Raw genomic sequence first — 19,393 nt, forward strand, 5'->3', positions numbered from 1 at the left:
AACCTTTTGCAAAACTGCACCCTGCAGAATGGATGCCTTCATACAACAGCTGTTCTCTGCAAGGAAACCACTTCAGAAGGAGCCCCCCCCCCGACCTCCTGCTCTTGGTGTGTTTAATTAGGGGTTTGATTTTATTTTTTAAAGCAAATTAATCATTAGCCCCATCCCAAACTAAATCGGGACCAGATCTGGGTCAAGGGGTTCCTGAATTGACTCTGGGTGGGTCAGCCTGATTTTTTTTTTGGAGGGGGGGTGGATGGATCAGTGCAACAGGGCAGATAGTGGGGTTCTACATAGTTCTAATAATCAACCTATCGGAGCTATCTTATATATTTTTTCCTTGTTCTGTCCCACCTAAAAAGGAACATGAATCATATGAGCCTTCCACCAATTTAAGCCTCTCTAAGGCCCACTGAGGGTGCCGGTCATGACTGGACCTAATGGTCAGGGGTCCCTTTACCTTTATCTTTAAGGCCCACTGAAGTCAAAGCGGGGAGTGAAACATCTGACATTAGGCTGCAGTCCTCCACACTGGGGGTAGGAAACTTGTAGCCTTCTAGCAGTTATTGGACTTCCACCAGCCCCAGGCAGCAGAGTCACTGGTCAGCGATGCCAGAAGTAGTCCAAGAACATCTGGAGAGCCATAGGCTTTCCATTCCTGCTATATTCTATACCTGTGAATAAGCCCTGTTGACCTGATGAGATGTACTTCTGAACAGGCATGTATAGGATTGCTCTGTAAACTCTTATCCTTGGCTGAATCATGCCATAATTTGAGGGAGAAGAGAGAGATGTTTCGTCCACCATTATTCATCTGTTTAAACAAACCTTTGATTTGGTTGTTGCTTAATTTAATTCATTCATTTATGGTTAGCTCTTTGTGCCTTCCTCCTTTTCATTTTGGTTGTTTTTGGTAATTGATTTCATTTTGTGGAGAATGAAGGAAATGTTACTATGGGGAGGGACCCAACCCTCTTTGCACCTGAAATGCGCTAATAAGTTTCATTAAGTTCCATCTGCCTCTGTGGACATCAAGGAGCAGAAAGTATATGTACGAATGGCAACGAATATGGTGACAAAAAAACAGGTGTGTGTGGATATGACAAACCTGCACCAACAAAAATAGGATTTGAACAAGGCTGTTTGCCTAGGACATTTATTCCTAAGGAAACGTAGAAATAGCCACTGTAGATTAAGCACTGGCCACTTCAATGAGTTTGATCACAAATATAAATGTAAGTCTTAATGTAGAAGTTTAAGCCTCTTTTACCTTGAAATCACTATGCTTAAGTGACAAGTTTTTATATTAAAAATCGCTCAACACTGAATAGTTTTTAATTATGAATAAGCTATCACTTCATTTAGCACATCATTTCATAATTCAATTTACACATTTCAATGGCCTCCCAAGGAGTCTCATCTTATAGTCTTTCGTCAGCAAACCAAAGCATATGGCAGCATGAAAAATGATTATCTTATTAAATAAATAAATAAAATGCAACCAGATAATTTAGAAAGTAAGACAGAAATCATTAATCCCTTGATATGAGCCCTCAAAGTTATAAAAAGAAATTTCAAAACGTGGATCTTTAATAACACTTAGTTCACAAAAGTTTTCATACATTTAGTTCTTGTCGTAAGTGATATTTTCCTAGTATTAGTAAAGGTACGTGCTATTTCCCTTAAATTTCTCAGAATATCACACGAATTAAGACACTGTGATATTTATTTTAGTTGATTAATTAATTACTTTGCTAAACGAGAGCCAGTTAACTTACTGTACTTTAATTAGGCTAAGATTTATATTGTGACACGTTCAAATAATAATTCTGTGAGATGTTTTTCTTTTCTTTTCTAATATTCAGGTTATATCCTGTCTTTTCTTCTCTTTGCTTCCTGGAGTATAACTGATGCAAGACATTACTACTCCCAACCTTATCAGATAGCCAAATAAATGGGTTCACCGCATCTCACAGTAAAATGATAGCCATTTGGCCTCCAATAGCGTTTCCATCCATCACAGGCAATTTAAAACTGCCAAAGGTCCAGAATGACTCACGAAGAATGGCAGGTAGGACTTGGAGAATAACACATACATTTGTGTTGGTCCAACCTTATCAGCGGGACATATCCTCACACCTGATAGACTGCAGCCATTAACTAATACTCCACACCGTAGCTGGATAACCAGCAGGAGAAGAGAAGGGTTGACAGCTAATTTCTAAAGTGCCTTGATCCTCGAGTAAGTGACAGAGCAGCCCTAATTATAGGAAGCTGGTGGAACTAACACAAACTTAAGGCACCCCTGTTCCAAGCTGCACTCAGAAGTAGGGCTGCTGCCTCCTTAGCCAACCCAAGCCTGGCAGAGGGAAAACAAGCCTTTAAAATAGAGTTTGACTTAGCATCACGGAACCATAGAATGGTACGGTTGGAAGAGATGCCCAATGATCATCTAGCCCAGGGGTCAGCAAACTTTTTCAGCAGAGGGCCAGTCCACTGTCTCTCAGACCTTGTGGAGGGCTGGACTATATTTGGGGGGGGGGGAAATGAATGAATCACTATGCCCCACAAATAACCCAGAGGTGCATTTTAAATAAAAGGACACATTCTACTCATGTAAAAACACTGATTCCTAGACCCTCTGCAGGCCGGATTTAAGAAGGCAATTGGGCCGGATCCGGCCCTCAGGCCTTAGTTTGCCTACCCGTGATCTAGCCCAATCTCCTGCAATGAGGAACCTCAACTGGATAACACGAGACGGTGATTTATTTGTGCTTTTTGTCTCTTGTGAACCACCCTGAGATTTATTTATTTTTTTGATGAAGGGTGGTACATAAATTAAAAATGGCCACCCAACCTCCGCTTAAAAACCTGCAGTGAAAGAGAGTCCACAATCTCCCGAGGGAGACCATTCCACTGTCAATCAGCTCTTGCTGTCAGAAAGTTCTTCCTGATGTTCAGTCGGAATCTCCTTTCTTGTAATTTGAAGCTGCCGGTTTGAGTCCTACCCTCCAGAGCAGGAGAAAACAAGTTTGCTCCATTTCCCAGCTGACAGCCCTGAAGATATTTGAAGATGGCTATCATATTCCTGACTGTAAGAGCTGCTTGACAGTGGAACTTGACTCCTCCGGAAGGTGGCGGACTCTCCTTCACTGCAGGTTTTTAAGCAGAGGTTGGATGGCCATATGTCACAGAGGCTTTAGCTGTGATTCCTGCATTGCAAGGGGTTGGACTCGATGACCCTTGGGGTCCCTTCCCACTCTACAATTCTATGACTCTATGGTTCTGTGACACAACTTTGTGGATCCTAGACACTTCTGCAGTTTGAGAAGAAACAGCAATAGAGGAGAATAAATGAAACCAGGGGAATTCTTAAGACATGGCAGACAGATTCTTGGCAGTGTTGGGTCTTGTTATTTCAGGAACTGACAAAGAACTTTACCTGAACTTCTCTGAATGGACAGCCTGCATCCTGCTCTTATAGAAAGAAGAGTCAGACCCTTTATGAATGCTGTTTTTATATCTAAAGCAATTGAATTCTGAGCATCCTGCCTGCTTCCCTCATTGGGATGTAGAAGCATTTCTTTCTGATTAGTCCCAATGAAATTTTATCAGAAAACAGTTTGAGGCATATCTAGGATGCTTTTATTTTATGATCAGTTATGGTTGGTGGTGGTGGTGGTTTTTTTACCACATTTTCATTTTAATGACTATTAAATTTAGAATCAAAAGTGTATTCAACTAGTAATAATATAGAAGGCAGAGGAAGCATTATTACAATATTAAGATTAAAATCCACTGCATAGTTAGGTGGGACTAAGCCCCTCTTAGCTTAATTGAACTTTCTGAGCAACATACATGAGATCAGGCTGCATGCATGCTTTCCAGTGTAAATTGCAAAATTCAGAGCAAAGTACCCTCTGTCTGTAACGTATGGAAATTCTTACCATCTCTCCCCCCCATAGGACATTTTGAAATGGAAATGACAAAACATGAATTTAAATGCTGCAATTGCTTCTTAGCCGACTTATCCAGGGGGGCGCCCACGCACACACAGACAAACCTATCACCATCCTGATTGCTTTGTTCTTAGCAATCTTATGTGTCACTGACATTTGATAAAAAGTGGATTGGAAACAATGTTTAAAACTCCTGCGCATGTAATCCAAATATGCATTTCTTCTCAAACAATTTTACATCAGTGGCTTCCAACATTTATCAAGGCACAAGGAAGATTATATGGCAGATGAAGAAGACCTTTGACCACATCTTTGCACCTAGACAATGTCTTTGGGAGTCAGCTCAGTTCACATGATTGACTTTGAAATACAAGAGCAGGCTCCATTCCACTGCCTAGGTTTGCATTAATTGATTGAGTAAAAATAGTCAGCACAGCATCCGTGTTGGGACACTGAGTGCAATACTTTCATCCAGATGGAAAGTTGCATGTGAAATATTGCAGATCTGTGATATCTTTTATTGGACCAGCATTGAACCAGTTCACACAAACATCACAACAGTATGGATGAACCAAGAAACACACACACTGTGCTTGATATAAAAGGGCTGGATTATATAAAAATTGCAATATATCATCAATATGTGTGTGCGTGTGCGTGTGTGTGCACACTGCAGCAAGTATAGATTATAAATGCATTTCAAGCACTTGAGAGCAATCAAAGGCAAATTTTAATAACTCAAAGCAGTGATGTATGACACTACCAAAGCATGTAGCAAATTTGTAGGAAGAATCATAAACAGTACAGTAGGTAGGAGTCTTTTTTCGTTACTATTTTTAATGCTACTGTGTAATAGAAAGGTGAGGGGTAGTAGGAGGATGAAAAATGCAGCAACAGAAAAGTGAGCGATTGAGATTTTGATGCATTTCAGAATCAAGACTGAAGGGAGTGGGCAGGTGGTACACATGAAAGTGTGGGGGACTTGTTAAGAATAGGTTATTGACAATGGGTAGATGGCATCAAAAATATCCTGGAACTATTATTATAAAGTAACTGGGTTTATATGCCTGTTATTTTTGTCCATGGAGTTTTCTTGGCAGGAATACTGGAGTGGCTTGCCAGTTCCTGCTCCAAATCCGCCCTGAGTGCTCGCTGGAAGGACAGATCCTGAAGCTGAGGCTCCAATACTTTGGCCACCTCATGAGAAGAGAAGACTCCCTGGAAAGGCCCTGTCGTTGGGAAAGTTTGAGGGCACAAGCAGAAGGGGATGACAGAGGACGAGATGGTTGGACAGTGTTATAGAAGTTACCAACATGAGTTTGACCAAACTGGAGGAGGCAGTGGAAGACAGGAGTGCCTGGCGTGCTCTGGTCCATGGGGTCACGAAGAGTCGGACACGACTAAATGACTAAGCAACAATAACAACTGGGTTTAACCAGCTGAATCTATATTGTCTGATGCTGCGGTTGGGGATGGGTTAACCCTGTCATTTCAAATTCATTACTGTTGTTGTTCTAGAGCCTAGAACGTTTGTTCTCATGTAGCATTGCAGCTGGAAGGTCAGGAGATTTTCAGGGCATGTATTTCTATATTTGTCTTCCATAATGGGTACCTGATAACTTATATTCTGATTATGTAATTAGAGCCTGTAAGTAGGGAAGAATACACTGCCTCCATTGCCGTTCCACAATATGTAGAACTTAAGATCAGCAACATAAACCAGCATTTGTTTTTGACACCATCAAGCATACCTCCTACTCAGATGTCATGAGACTACATTGTGCATAATAACATCCAACTCTTTCATATTTCAGTGGCTTTCATAATTGCAGACTTATACACAAAATAAGGGCATGTCCCAGACAAGGTCAATACAGTGATGGAAATGTAGAGGTGCATGTTTAACCACCACAGTGAAAGCCATGATGAAATGCTTAACTGTGGTTAGATAAGGGGTGTTGGGGAGTAGCACCTCTGGTGGGACACGTTGTCCGCTTTTGGTCTCCACACTGCACTTACTTCTCCCCCGTGGCTCCTAGAAGCTGTCAGCATGTGACAGTGGCCACGCCCCTGGAACTGCTTCAACTGGCCAGCTAAACAAAAATATATATAAACAAAACAAAAAACTGGCCAGCTAAACTAGGTGGAGTTGGCTGATGGGTTTCAAACCCTTGTTGAATTAGGGACTTCATGCAAAGACAGGGTCTAGTGGATTGAGTGGATGAGACCAGTAGTGGGTCCAGTGGTCAAGGCGGCTATTTGCTGTTGCGGGAAGTGAGGGGTAGATGAGGCTCCTCAACCTGGGAAGGTAGCCCATCTAGGAGAAGGAAAGCTCTGATCCTGAACCTCCGCTACTTGGCATGATATCTTTAGGAGAAGAAAAGGCTAAGGAGTAAACCCTACACCAATCCAGAGTGGAGTCCCTAAGACAATCGGATGTTGTATTGTACACCTCCTTCCAGCAACTCCTGCAGCCAAGCTGGTTGCAAATGTATTGCTCTGCTTCCTTTTGGACCACATCAGAGAGGCCAAGAGGAGGGTCTTGTTGTCTGGGCAGCCCAGGACCTCCATACACACTGCCCACACTTGTGCTCCGGGGAGGCCACTTTGGTGTTGCTAATGCAGCAGTTTGACTTCACTCCTGGAGGCACACTCCATTGTCTCTTGAGACAGACAGATGCCAACAGGTTAGAACAAGACTGGCAAACCTATGGCCCTCCAGATACCATTGGACTCCAAATCCCATCAGGTCCAGCAAGGGTGCTGGGAGTCCAGCAACATCTGGAGGGCTGCAGGTTCCCCATCCTGGGTTTGATTATGCCCTAAGTCTTTTATTCACACATTATTGTTTTCAAATCCATTACTATCTCATTCTTACTTCTTATTATTATGATCTTCAGGTATACAGAGTCGTACCACTGGTCTACCTACCCCACTACTTTCTATTCTGATTGGCAGTGGCTCCCCACAGCCACAATAGAGGTTTTCCCCAGTCCTGCTGCCTTTTAAGTAGAGATCGTAGGGATCAAACTTGGGAACTTCTGCATACAGAGTGTATGCTGTACCACCAAGCTATGGCTCCTTTCAAAGAGCTTCCATGTAGAGCTCACAGAAATTACACACCAAGGTGCTAAACACTTACATCACTCCAGTTTGCTAATAGATTGTATCCTTAAGGCTGGCTATTAAATTAAATGAACTCTTTATTTTCACACTCCAAGCCAAAAAAAGTCAAGGCAGCCTGTGAGATCTTGCCAGTACCTCAATGAAAATGAAGAGGCTGAATTTAAAGGAGGACTTGTGGCCAGGGGTGAAGAGGGGAAATGGAATCTGGTAGTATTTTATAAACTAGTTGCAATAAAAAAATTAGAATTCTTCTCTTTTTTTGCCTTTTTCTTCTTCTGCAGTGCTTTGAAACACACACACCATTCTAAACAATAAGAAGCTTCCTAAATGAGCTACATAATGTTCCTTGCCATAATCACCACTGCAACGAGAAAATTGCTAACATCATTCCCGAGCCAGATTTGTCAGTCATGCTGCTCTGTGCTCTGAGTAACAATGTTCTGTGCAATTAATATCAAACCTTCCAAGGCAGCTCGGTCTGGTGAAATTCAGTGTGCTTCTGCCATCAACAGAAAACTGCAATGATGCTATACAAGAGTGTAGAAAGCAAAGGGGTGGAGGAGAAGAGAAACAGCTTTGTACCCGATTGGGCTAGGAATAGAAAGATAATTGCAGTGCATTTTGCACAAAATTGCAGCAGTTTGAAATGTCTCCCCACTCCCCACCACCCCGCCCATTTTCTGTTTAATTATAGTTATTATTGCACTCTTAAGAAATTCAGCTGGTGAGAAACAATTCCTTTTCAAACACATTCAGCCCAGCCATTATGCACTCTTCCTTTGTGACCTGAGATGAAACCCAAGTGCTAGTTGATTCCTATTTACACTCGGGGTCCTTAGGTGCAATCATTATTTTTTGGGGTCAGCATGCACATCTTGCAGAAGGAAACGGACAAGGCAAGGCGGGGAGAAAGAGAGGTAAACAAAGCTATTCTTCTTGGCCTCTTGCTGTGCTTTGTAGCGCGGCGGGTTTTCGCTGGTATCCAAGAACGGCATTATCAGGCTGTAATGAATGTGGGAAGGACCCAGTGGAAAGGAAAACAATGTTTCAGGTATGCATGAAGCTATCTGGAAACAGTAACCCCCGTGTGTGCTTAAACAGATATGAGCCTAATGCTGTGATTGGCAAAGAAACAGTCACAGTATTAGCACCGAAGAGGCAGGGGACGAAGGGAAGGAGAAGCCCACAAAGGCATCCCTTCAAAGCCATGCAATCGAGGCTTATAAATGGCTGGTTAAATGCACTTTGCTCATTTGAAGGTAGCCAGCATAATGCTCAAAAAGGAAACGCGGGTTGGAGAGCACTGATTCTTTGATTGGGGTTTGGATTCCAAAAGGAAGCAGCTGTGTGAGGTAATGCAGGATGGAAATATACTGGAGCCCGCAGGACGCAAGATGGGGCTCATTTCAATGTTGCTATGGAGGGTAATGCCAATCAACTTGGTCTTCAATCCAAACAGCAGTCCTGGTGAAATCAGTAAAGCCACTTGCATGGAGATGCTATGCTGGCCTGCTCATTATTAAAAGAAAAAGAGGTGTTAGCCTGTCAAAATGAAAACAACTTGGTTTTCCTAAGGGGCGGATAGAATGGCAGGCCCTTATGCTGTTTACTGTTGTTGTTAGCTGTGGGAATTTATAATTCAGAAGCTGATCTGAAAAGTACATATTGTGTACATACGGAGTCCCAGGATCAAAAATCAGCAGCAGCTCCACCTGAAGGACCTTAAGCAACAGGGTGGCAAAGGACCAGTGAAAACCAAGCAGCAGCAACCTATGAGCCACATCCTGTCACAAAGAACCCATGTAGAAGCTTAGTAGCAGAGTGCATGGCTTGCATGCATAAGTTACCAAACTCAGTCTCTGCCATCTCCAGCAAAATGCGTATCTACATTGCAGAGCTGATCAGGGGGATATTTCTGCCTGAGACCTGGGAAAATTTTGCCAATCGGATTGGATGTGTCTGAGTTAGATGGCCATGTGGTGTGGCTCAGGAAAAGGCTCAGCTTCATGTTGTAGTGGGGTGGAGAATTTCAGGTAGATTTTTTGCTTTTAAAGAAAGGGGGTATCTTTGGGTTGCCTATGAGCTACAAAGAGCATCAGTTCCCATCAACGTGGAAGAGGATGACCCCCTGTATAAATAGATAGTGTCTGTTCCATATGCCCCCCATTACATCACTGGAGCAGAGGAAGGGAGTTGGGAACAATGGCAGAAAGGCTTCTGCTGATGAGAAGTGACATCCTTGGCTGATTAAGTACATGCTCCATTGTGTATGAACCTCTTACTCTTGCTGTTCTCTTTCTGCTGCAGTACAGATACATATAGGAGTCATTAGAACAGGTTAAAGAGGGTCAGAAACAATGAAGGATGGTGTTAATTGATGGGAAGGGCCTGTAGAGGTCATCTGGGGCAATGCTATACTCTATAACGTATTGTGTTTCATCCTGTAACATCCCATACAAAGCAGTTTATCTTATACTTGCCAGGGCAGGGAGGACAATAATCCAACTAATGCATTACTGCCAAATCACCCACCCTAACACAGGGTGGGGGACCTTTTCCAGCTTGAGGGCCACGTGCCCTTCTGGCAACCTTCCAGGGGGCCACATGTCATTGGTGGATGGGGCCAGAAGGGAACTAGATGGAGGAATGAATATATAAACAGTCTCACACATACCTCTGTCCTCCACCCTAGCAAACTAGAGTCACCATCAGAGATCAAGGGGACATTCCAGCCAACCAAAAGCTACTCAAGGAGAGTATGGAGAAAGGCCAGAGATGGGGAGTGAAGCCTGGCAGGAGAGAGTGTGACTGGGGAGAGGTTGTGGTATGGGAGGAATGCCGAGGACCAGATAGATAGCTCTGGAGGAGGGTTCTCTGCCCACGCCATAAACACATGGATATGCACATGTATCCTGCCTTTGCTTCCAAAGGAGCCCAGGGTGGCAAACACACAAGCAATAAAAGAATTAAAACATCTAAATACAATTCCAGTATGGGAAAATCTCTGCTTGAAAGGTCTGTTGAAAGTGGAAAGTCTTCAGCAGGTGCCAGAAAGATGAGGCACAGCTGCTGTCTAATATTTAACAGGAGAAAATTCCACAGGGCAGGTACCACACCACTAAAGACATGATTGCTATCTTGTGTGGAATGGCCTCCTGATAAGATGGTATCTGCAGGAGGCTCTCTCCTCCATAGCTCAGTGATCAATTGTTATTAGAGGAGATACAGAGGAGAGGAGATATTAGAAGAGATTTGCAGCTTGAACATATGCCTTTTTTAGTTTATTTATTTTTTAAAAAAACAAAAAACCTCAGAAGTACCAATGTTCAGCAGCACTTCTTCCCCTGATGCAAAGGTTTCAAGCCTTAATAACATGTGAATGAGCAAGCAAAAGTGTGTGTGTGTGTGTGTGTGAGAGAGAGAGAGAGAGAGAGAGAGATCCCCTCTCATGTGGCATCACAATTTTTTGACCTTTAACTGCAGGATCTCATTGATAAACATCAACTTCTTCACCTTCTCCCCTTGCCACACACAACAACAACAAGGAAGATTGAGGCTGACACAATGGCAACCTTGCATTTGTTCCTTTGTTGTCAGAACATGTTCCATTAAAAACAAACCCCGGTATAATGATGCCAGAACGTTTTCTTGTCCTGCATCTGCCGGACTGGTTGCAGGACGTATCGAGCTGGTGATCTGGTGAAATTAAAAAGCATGAGTTGTCGTAGACACATTTTAAGGGCACTGACAAATTAGAGCAAGCCTACAGGAGGGTGATCAGGAAACCAACTCCTTTGAGAAATGAAGAATCATATAATTGTAAAGTTAGAAGCAGGAGTGTCAACTTGGCCCCGCAACTGTGGGTGCCCAGGGCCGTGGGTGCCATGCAGCATGCATGGCCCTAGTACCGAAATTTGTGGGTGCCCAGCCCCTTCGTGGGGAATTTTGTGGCTGCTTGGGCACCCAGGGCCTCAGGGAGTTGGCACCTATGGTTGGAAGGGACCCCAAGAATCATCTAGTCCAACCCCATGCAATGCAGGAATCTCATACATGACAGATGGTCACCCAACTTCTGCTTCAAAACATCCAAGAAGGAAGAATCTACCACCACCTGAGGGAGTCTGTTTCACTGTCAATCAGCTCTTACCATCAGAAAGTTCTCCCTGATGTTTAGTTGTAATCTCCTGTCTTGTAACTTGAAGCCATTGGTTTGAGTCCTAGCCTCTGGAGCAGGAGAAAACAAGCTTGCTCCCTCCTCCATGTGACAGCTCTTTATAAATTTGAGGGTGGCTATCATATCTCTTCTCAGTCTCCTCTTTATCAGGCTAAACATACCCAATTATTTCAACCATTCCTCATGAGGAAGAATAAATATTAAGGGGAGACATGACGGGTGTCTTCCATGATCTGAAGAGCTGTCACAAGGAAGACACAGCAGCAGACTTGTTCTGCTAGAAGGCAGGACTCAAACAAATGGGTAGAAAATGCAAGGAGGCAGATCTCAACTAAATATTAGGGTAAACTGACCAATGGTGGAGCTGTTCAATAGCAATACTGACTGCTTTGTCTTACATGATAATCAGAAGTATAGTAAGGCAGATACAAAATGTTTGGGCAATGTTTCAAGCATAGAATTGATGAGCACAGGATTTCAATAAAAAATATGCTTACGGCGCAGATTTCAGCAGCAATGTGCTTAGTTAGGAGCATTTTAGCAGCATACTTTGACAGATGCCTAAAGTAAAGATGGAATGTTGAAGCAAAACAGGGTACACATGTATTATGAGGCAGGTTGAGATGAAGAAATATTCTTGTCTGGGACAGTAAGGGCAAGGAAATAGGTGAAAGGCTGTGACTGATGGTGATTTAGGGAGCCAATCAAAAAGAGGCACCCCAAGTTAGAATAGGATATGGGGGTACAAAAGGCAAACAAGTTAGAAAGAAGGAACAGGTCCTAGATGCGTGAGAATGTTTGCTTGTGATGCTTATTCTCTCTATGCTCTTTTTCTTTGATTCTCTTATAGTTGTAGCTTAATATACTTTTAAGATCACTAAAACTCATCTGATCTATCAGAACTGGATTTGGGAAGGGGGGGGAGAGAATCCAATGTGCTCCCAATTTACCTCATCCAGCAGGGTAGTAGAATCCCAGTCAGAGAGTGTTGGGCTTGCGTCATAAAATATCTCATAAACATAAAATAAGATTCCTACTGAATGAAATATTTGGGGGATCTGTCTCATTTTGAACCTGACAGTGAAGTTAAGAGCCTTGCTGTAAAAATAGATGCCCCCAAGTTGCTTTCCGCTGTTGCTTGGCAGCAATAATAGTCATGTTTGGGCCCATCGCCATGGAATGTGAGCTTCTGGGGTCATGGCCTCACCACTATGGGTCAGGGATCCAGACAACAAGGGTATTCAGCCTCATGAGACAGCCATTGCCCACCTCTCCCCAACTTAACAGATGAGTGCTCTGTCCTCTTGTAACTCACCCACTGAGAAGTTGCTGGTTTTGCTGCTGCTTCTGAGAAAGGTTAGAGGCAATAATGAGCCAAATGGAATTGGGGTTTGGCTGCAACGGATATGTCAGGTTTGTGTGAGAGAAAGAAAGCAGCATTGCTAAAATGTGTCATGTTGATTTAGTAAGCACTGGCACCCAGGAGCTCCCAGACTGATTTGGGGCTGGGCAGTGGTAGGAAATACCACACCCCTTGAAAAGCTCATCTTATGGAGGCATTATGAGGCACATACTTGAGCATGGATGGTCAAGAGTGGTGATTGCCTGATAATTAGATGTTGCAAATGGTCACCCCTGACCATGGTGGCAGTTGGAGTGTACCAACTTCTGAAGGGTGAATATTCCAACACAATGACATCATGGCATGTGGGGTTTTTTCCAACTATACATTATCAGGGACATGTGGTGAGAAGGGGAGACATGTAGCCCCAATCTATGTGTTCTGTATTGATGATGAAATTTTCTCTCAGTCATTGAGGCTGCAATTCTAAACTCATTTGGTAGGGAGTAACTCCAATCAGAAACACTGGGACTTACACTGAGTGAATACGCTTAGCATTGTGCTGTAAATCCTCTTTAGACCAGCACAGATAAAATTACCAACATTTCCCTTTTTTTTCTAACACGAAAAGGGGGGTGGGTGATCAATATATTTTGCCTCTGAAGAGAGGGGGAAGGAAGCAGTCAGGATTCTCTTATTATATGTCAGAAATGAATCAAGCTACTTAAAGAGCAGTAACTTGTTGGCTGTGCAGAGGGAGTGTAGGTGTGAAGAGCTTTATTTAATTGATCTGTTAAAATAAGACTAATTAATAGAAAATAGGAATTGCAGCTGCAAAGAAAAATGGCATATGGAGAGCGCTCCATTCATTGACACGTCTTTAAGAACTGCAAGGAAAAACTAACATCTGCAAAAGTCTTTCTTCCCTGCAGTGAGAAATTTCCCATCAATCTCCTTGTGATGTTTTCTGCTAGGATGCAGGCTTGTTTTCTCGCACATATCTTACTCAATACTTTAGGGAGAGGAAAAAAATATCAATGCATACGTAGCCAAGGGTAGATTCAATTCTCTGGAAGAAAAGAAAGAAAAATGAAAGGAGGGGGGCAAACCATTTCTGTCAACTATTTTCATGCGTCAACCAACTGACCCATTACTTTCAGGGATGCTGTTTATATCACAAACCCAGAGTGATTAATTTCAGATTCTAGGAGCAATTAAAGTTGCAGTGTTGGTAGTTACAAAACTACAGATCTAAGCATTAATTTGATCTGCTTACCAATATGAAACCCAATTTTGCTTAACTGTGCGCATGAAACTATTGATTTCTTGCTCTTGAGTTATGTTCTCACCGTGAAATCTGAAGTCATAGTTTTTCCATGTAGAACAAATTAAGACATTCAGAACAACAGCTGAACTTCTTGCCCTCAAGAATCTGAGCATAGGCTTTCTTAAACAGGGAGCATATAGATATATGCCTTTATAGGTGGGGATATGAAGTTGTGAAATATTTTCTTCTTTACCACATAATATAGTTGAATCCTCTGTATAAAATAATTAGCCCCCAGCCCATCAGTAAAACCAAATGACTGAGGATGTCATCAAACCACTCTTGCTACATCTAATTGCTCGCCTTGTTCTGCCTTGGGTAAGATAAACTTTATTATTTTTTATTAAAGGGATTATTATCAAACTGTCTTCTCCTTAGAGCAATTAAGATCTGCTGGGAAGACACCTCTTGCTGTCCTGCTGTTGGGTGAAGCACATTGTGTGTTGATGTGGGCTAGGGGCTTCTCAGTGGTGGCACCCAGCTAAAAGAATGCCCTCTTCTCTCTGAGGTGAATGATGCTGATGCAGTTTGCCTTTCAACACACGCTAAAGAGGCACCTCTTTGCCCAGGCTTTTACAGGGGCTTGAGGTAATGAGCCAGCTGTGAATTCATAGATTCTGACTGCATATTTTTAAAGATTGTCCTCATTTTAGATATAACAGAGAGCTCTGGCCTCAAACAAGTAAGGATTTCTGCTCAAAGTCAGCACATGAGGGAAGAGGGGGAAAGTGAGGGAGGAACGTACAGACCTGACACTCTTTCCATGATTTGTGAACCTTTCAATATGATATGTTGGATCTGCACCAGGCCACTAATGCTTTCCTCAGAGTTCAAGATTTCCCTGCACTCCATTCCCACTAAGGTGCAGAGGTACAGTCACGTTACTTAAAAAACCAGCAGGGAATGACATTAAATATACAATACACCATCTGTACAGTAGCAGTGAGGTAAACTGCTTAAAAATATAATTTGCAAGAATCATCATCCCATAAGAAAACCTTACTGAAATTCTGACTCTGGCATAAAGATTCTCTGAGTCAAAGTAGGCAACTGGCAAAGGTCCAGATATTCACTTGCTCAGGGTGGATGAATTTCCCCAAAGCCAGATATTTCATCCATATATTTATGGCCTGAATGGCAGAAATATTATACCCAGTATTCCCCACTTGCATGTCAGCACAAGAACTGCCAAGAACAGACTATGCCTGTTTTTGAACTCAGTAGCTCATAGGATTAGTTTAGACACTGTAGGCATTTGCCTTAACGCCCAGGGTTCAAATCCAAGCAAGGTCAATAGGGGCAGCTAAATTACCATCTAACAGGGCGGTTCATTGATTTGTCATACAAAAGCTGAGTTGGCTACAATTGTGCAAATCACCATGGCGTAGTCTCAGTGCAAAACAAAATCTCACCAGAGACAGCGTTCCTGAGTACTTATCACACCAGAACTCATGTATTCAAACAGATGCAAACGCACACTAGAGTATCTAAGACACAATGGCTCAGAGTCTCATGAGAAAGAGAACTCATAATGCATTTCCTTGTACATGCTAACATCTAGCTCTGGCTTCTTCCTTTGCCAACCCACCTGTGTTATGCCATTCAAAGACATGCCTTGAAGCTCTGATGGAAACAAGTGCTCTTTCTGGTCATCTTCCATAGACTCCTCTCAGTGGAGCTATGCAACTCACCACCCCAATCCCATATCAGGACTTACCCAGCTGTGTGGAGCAGGAAGAGGCTTACAGCAGCAGTTCCAGAAGACTGAGGCCTCTGGAAACTGAAGGAAAATGTTCTGTTCTTAGCGTCATGGGGACACAAAGCAACAAGCAGGCCAGTCATGTATCCTGAAGGACTGTCAGAGCACAGTCTTCTATTTGAAGGGCTATCCTGCCCATGTCTGCTTAAAGATAAGGAACAGAGACCTTGAAATTGCCCAACTGTTAGTGCCTGGAAAGGAGGCTGAACAAGCACACAGGACACCTAGCTGCAACCTTCCCCACAATGGTGCCATGCATTGTATTTCTATTTAAATTACAGTAACGATTTATAAATTTGCATCTATTTGTATATATTAGCATATGCTAATCTAATGCAAATCTGTGACCTCATTTTTGGGGGGGGTCATGTGTTACCTCTTTTTTAAAGATGCATTTAGTGGGCAACGTAGCCAGAAGTCATGGAGAGAAGATAACAGTCATTTGCTGGCAAAGCAGACAGTCTTTGGTCTGGTCCCTGCCAGCCTTCTGTTCCTCCTTTCTTCAGAAATTAGAAGTGCTTCCGGGTATCACAGCCCTTAGATGCTGACAAGTCCCACATTCAAGACCAGCTGGTCCAAGAGGTTGTGATGAAACACCTCAGGGCCCCATTGTTGCACAAGTCATTGCTTCTTCTACCTTTCCAACTTTAACAGGGATCAATAACCACCATGATATTCCTGCATTTCAGGGGGTAGAACTAGATGAACCTCAGTGTCCCTTCCCAGTTCCATGGGATTTTCTTTTAATGGAACTGTCCTGACAATCAGTAGCAAATGCCTTTTTAGTTCTTTGCACTATAAATAATTACCAAAACTTAGAATAGTTTGTCATGAATCTGAAAGTAAAAATATATTTACTGTCTGATTGCCAAATACAACATGTCTATAATTACTCTCTGAAAATGAATTATTATTTGATATAAATTACACACTTGAAATCATTACTATTCTGACAGTCTATGGCATTGCAACTTCAATATATTATGGGGGAAAATAAGCATGCACATACAAAACACCGTCTGACACCTAACCTATCAGACATAAAAACACCACTTGACATTCATCATGGATAAAACTGAAATAGATCACTGAATAGCTGCAAACCGAACTTAGCTATTGTTGTGCTTGAACAAACATAAATTGAAATTGTTAATTGTTCATGAACACTTGAAAACCAAGCATGAATTGTGCAAAATGGTTTTTGCAAAATGTGGGATATTTTGTAGAGCTAAAATAAACTGAAGGAAGAAATTCTTTAGCAAATTCTCCCAAGTAGAATTGACTTGATGGGGGGATAAAATGAAGGTTTTACTAATTTGATTTATTTATTTATTTTTTAATTATTATTATTATTATTATTATTATTATTATTATTATTATTATTATCTGTTCTGGTGCTGTTAGAGATTCATTGGAACTTAAGAAGTAATACAGCTAGTTCATGTCATGAACACCTTAAAATTCACCAACAAGATTTTGATCTTTCAAAGGCATTTCTTACAACTAAATTTCAAATGCAAAATTTCAAAATGTGGAAAAAACACATTCAAATGGTAAAAATAAATAAAATCCATTTAAGCACAATTTGATCTCAGCTTTTATTATTTATAGACCTATGAACAAAAACTAGAGAAACTTGAAAGTGGAATTGTTATTGCTGTATTGCACTCGATCTGAGTCAGCAAAACAATTCACTTGAGACTTTAGCATACACTTCCATTAACAAAGTTACTATCACAAGGTTACATTAATAACTCCTATGGATGCAGGCTAGAGCAAAGCTCTAAACTTGAACTTTAATTTCCCTTAAATTACATTTAGGGCACAATCCTCGGGTCTCTTGGGGCACATCGCAGGATCCGTAGGAGAAAGTGTATCTCCCCCTTTGCTCATAGAGAGAGAGAGATCCACAGAGGGGAATTCCCATCCTGAGAGGTCTCCTTGCAGCCACAGAAACCATTATTACCATCTCCCTTCTGCTTTTGTGCTTAACAGCACAGAGGAGAAGAAAGAGGTGTGCTGGGGCAGGTCCAAAGCTCCCTAATCTTGCCCCAATTCAGGGATCAAAGTATTCAAGCCCCACACATGGCAGGGGGGACATTTCCCACACTTCTGCCCTGCTGGTGCAAGCCCCCCCCCCCAGGCTTTGGATTTTGAGATTTGTCTGCCTGTGATTCTCCTTTCCTTGGCAAGGTATAATTGGTCTGCTCATTTTCATTTTTCTTCCAGCAGTAAATGAATGGATAGTGCCCTATATACTTCAATGTGCTCGTATATAAAACTGTCCATGCACTTTCAAGGGTGTCTTCGTGAGAAGGCCTAGAAAGGTGGAAAACCACAATGCTCAGGTCCTCGTAAAGAAAATAAAAAGCTGTGATCTTTGCACACCAGGCAGACAAGAGCAAAGGACAGCCTTGTTAACAGCCCATTTGCTGTTTTGAATGGATGCTCCTGCTGCTGAGACATTTCTCTGACGTCCTTCTATATATGTATCTTTCCCTCTTGGAAGTCACTGTAATCATAAAGGTCACCCAGAGAGATTTAAAGGAGCTCCAAATGTTATCTGTAGTGTCCGTATATAGACTGCTGGAACCTGAGGTCAACAGTTAGGACAACGCAAAGGTCAGTTACTGATGGCCGGGACATCGCTGAAGTTTGCTGGAGTGATTTGACAACGATGCTCCTGATTTTCAGTTCCAGGTTTTTCATAATGCGAGTTTTCAAGGATGCCTGCAGCTAAGCTTCAAGGAGCTATTAGAGGCAGGTTGAAGAGCAGAGCTTTCGAGTTGCTCTGATTGGAGTATCAGTTTCTCAGCTATTCCTCTGTTCCCAGTTACCTTTCCAAAGTCCCTAATGCTCAATGCGGCAAGTTCCATCACTTGGTGAAGATCTAAACTTGCCCGAGGGATGAAAAGAAACGATGCCAACTCTTTTTGACTTTCTTACTTTAAAAAGCACTCACACCTTGGGCCTTCTCTCCTCCAAGGAGACCACACCCAGCAACCACTGCCCCAGAACTAGTTCTCACCACTCAGGGAAGCAGAGAGCATTTAACATTGTTTGTTTCAGATATTCAGTGGATTGATTAAGTAGATAGCCTACGACAATGGCAATCCACAAGCCTGGCATCTAGGGATGGAGGAGAAATCTGATTCCCTTTCTTTCTGTCTACATTACAGTTCCCAGAGATAATTCCATGGCGGCAGCCCCCATACCAAATCCTGGGGACATACTACAACTGCCCCTCATGCCATGTATGAAACAATAGCCTGAGCAATTAGAGAAATGCAATACTGTCTGTGCCCATCTTGGTATGTCTTGTGGAGATTGCAGGCTTATTGGAACTGATTCGGCATAGGAAGTTCCAATCCCTTCATCTTTTTTTTTATAAAACAAAAACAATAGTGGATATTTTAAATTAAATTAATGTAGTTGGGGTTCTTATGTTAGTTGTTATATATGAAATTATCGTTGTTTTCTTGTTGGTTTTGTCATTTCCTGGTTTTTGAGATTTAGCTGCTGTTTTAAGTTAGATTTAACCACTTTTAAGACCTGTGGGGAACTGGTGGCCCTTCAAATGTTGCTAGAGAACCTGTGGGGATGGGGAACCTCTGGTTCCCCAAAAGCTGTTGGACTTCAACTCCCATCAGCCCCAGCCAACATGGCCAATGGTCTTGTATGATGCAACTTGTATTGCAGCAGCATC

At 42.3% G+C, this 19,393-nt stretch overlaps 1 long non-coding RNA gene across 2 annotated transcripts in view; it reads right to left on the bottom strand.

Moving 5' to 3' along the window:
* The window catches only part of LOC310759083, a 34,634-nt gene extending 21,750 nt beyond the window's left edge, over positions 1-12,884 (bottom strand). For both annotated transcript variants that reach the window (XR_014546191.1, XR_014546192.1), the window contains exon 1: positions 12,575-12,884. This is a non-coding gene — a long non-coding RNA (uncharacterized lncRNA). The remainder of the gene's footprint in view (positions 1-12,574) is intronic.
* Positions 12,885-19,393: the final 6,509 nt, after the last annotated feature.

Source organism: Podarcis filfolensis, assembly GCF_964270895.1.
Source record: "Podarcis filfolensis genome assembly, chromosome: 3".
In the NCBI taxonomy this organism is placed as follows: Eukaryota; Metazoa; Chordata; class Lepidosauria; order Squamata; family Lacertidae; genus Podarcis; species Podarcis filfolensis.